Source organism: Zeugodacus cucurbitae, unplaced genomic scaffold (assembly GCF_028554725.1).
Source record: "Zeugodacus cucurbitae isolate PBARC_wt_2022May unplaced genomic scaffold, idZeuCucr1.2 ctg00000024.1, whole genome shotgun sequence".
In the NCBI taxonomy this organism is placed as follows: Eukaryota; Metazoa; Arthropoda; class Insecta; order Diptera; family Tephritidae; genus Zeugodacus; species Zeugodacus cucurbitae.
Window position 1 is genome coordinate 280,001 of NW_026530835.1, and position 2,500 is coordinate 282,500.

Genomic DNA, 2,500 nt, shown 5'->3' on the forward strand with positions numbered 1-2,500 from the left:
AAACGTATATTTGCATATAAAAAAAACTAAATTTGGTTAAACGGCGGGCATAAAAATGATTTTATTTACGTAGCCAAATGCATCGTCATCTTATTAGTGACGCGCAAAAAGGAATTCAGGAGATTCCTCTGTCCCTATTTGCGAAGAGCCGAAACCACATATAAAGAGCCAAAAGGCCGAAAAAACGTATATTTGCATATAAAAAAAACTAAATTTGGTTAAACGGCGGGCATAAAAATGATTTTATTTACGTAGCCAAATGCATCGTCATCTTATTAGTGACGCGCAAAAAGGAATTCAGGAGATTCCTACTGTCCCTATTTGCGAAGAGCCGAAACCACATATAAAGAGCCAAAAGGCCGAAAAAACGTATATTTGCATATAAAAAAAACTAAATTTGGTTAAACGGCGGGCATAAAAATGATTTTATTTACGTAGCCAAATGCATCGTCATCTTATTAGTGACGCGCATGAAGGAATTCAGTAGATTCCTACTGTCCCTATTTGCGAAGAGCCGAAACCACATATAAAGAGCCAAAAGGCCGAAAAAACGTATATTTGCATATAAAAAAAACTAAGTTTGGTTAAACGGCGGACATAAAAATGATTTTATTTACGTAGCCAAATGCATCGTCATCTTATTAGTGACGCGCAAAAAGGAATTCAGGAGATTCCTACTGTCCCTATTTGCGAAGAGCCGAAACCACATATAAAGAGCCAAAAGGCCGAAAAAACGTATATTTGCATATAAAAAAAACTAAATTTGGTTAAACGGCGGGCATAAAAATGATTTTATTTACGTAGCCAAATGCATCGTCATCTTATTAGTGACGCGCAAAAAGGAATTCAGGAGATTCCTCTGTCCCTATTTGCGAAGAGCCGAAACCACATATAAAGAGCCAAAAGGCCGAAAAAACGTATATTTGCATATAAAAAAAACTAAATTTGGTTAAACGGCGGGCATAAAAATGATTTTATTTACGTAGCCAAATGCATCGTCATCTTATTAGTGACGCGCAAAAAGGAATTCAGGAGATTCCTACTGTCCCTATTTGCGAAGAGCCGAAACCACATATAAAGAGCCAAAACGCCGAAACCACGTTCATACAAGTAAAAAAATTTCATATAAATACTAAATAATTTTCATATAGATACTAAGTTTATGAATTCATACAAGTAAATAATTTTCATATAAATACTAAATAATTTTCATATAGATACTAAGTTAATGAATTCAAACAAGTTAAAAATTTTCATATAAATACTAAATAATTTTCATATAAATACTAAGTTAATGAATTCATACAAGTTAAAAATTTTCATATAAATATTAAATAATTTTCATATAGATACTAAGTTAATGAATTCATACAAGTTAAAAATTTTCATATAAATACTAAATAATTTTCATATAGATACTAAGTTTATGAATTCATACAAGTAAATAATTTTCATATAAATACTAAATAATTTTCATATAGATACTAAGTTAATGAATTCATACAAGTTAAAAATTTTCATATAAATACTAAATAATTTTCATATAGATACTAAGTTAATGAATTCATACAAGTTAAAAATTTTCATATAAATACTAAATAATTTTCATATAGATACTAAGTTAATGAATTCATACAAGTTAAAAATTTTCATATAAATACTAAATAATTTTCATATAGATACTAAGTTAATGAATTCATACAAGTTAAAAATTTTCATATAAATACTAAATAATTTTCATATAGATACTAAGTTTATGAATTCATACAAGTTAAAAATTTTCATATAAATACTAAATAATTTTCATATAGATACTAAGTTTATGAATTCATACAAGTTAAAAATTTTCATATAAATACTAAATAATTTTCATATAGATACTAAGTTTATGAATTCATACAAGTAAATAATTTTCATATAAATACTAAATAATTTTCATATAGATACTAAGTTAATGAATTCATACAAGTTAAAAATTTTCATATAAATACTAAATAATTTTCATATAGATACTAAGTTAATGAATTCATACAAGTTAAAAATTTTCATATAAATACTAAATAATTTTCATATAGATACTAAGTTAATGAATTCATACAAGTTAAAAATTTTCATATAAATACTAAATAATTTTCATATAGATACTAAGTTAATGAATTCATACAAGTTAAAAATTTTCATATAAATACTAAATAATTTTCATATAGATACTAAGTTTATGAATTCATACAAGTAAATAATTTTCATATAAATACTAAATAATTTTCATATAGATACTAAGTTTATGAATTCATACAAGTAAATAATTTTCATATAAGTACTAAGTGTATGAATTCATACAACTAAATAATTTTCATATAAGTACAAAAAATTTAAAAAAAAAAATAAATGTTAAGCTATTTTTGATGTTGTAATATTTCTTATAAGCATAATGCTCATAGAAAATGATATAAATTACTTGTATATATATGAATTTAAAACTTTTATATGGTTAAAAAGA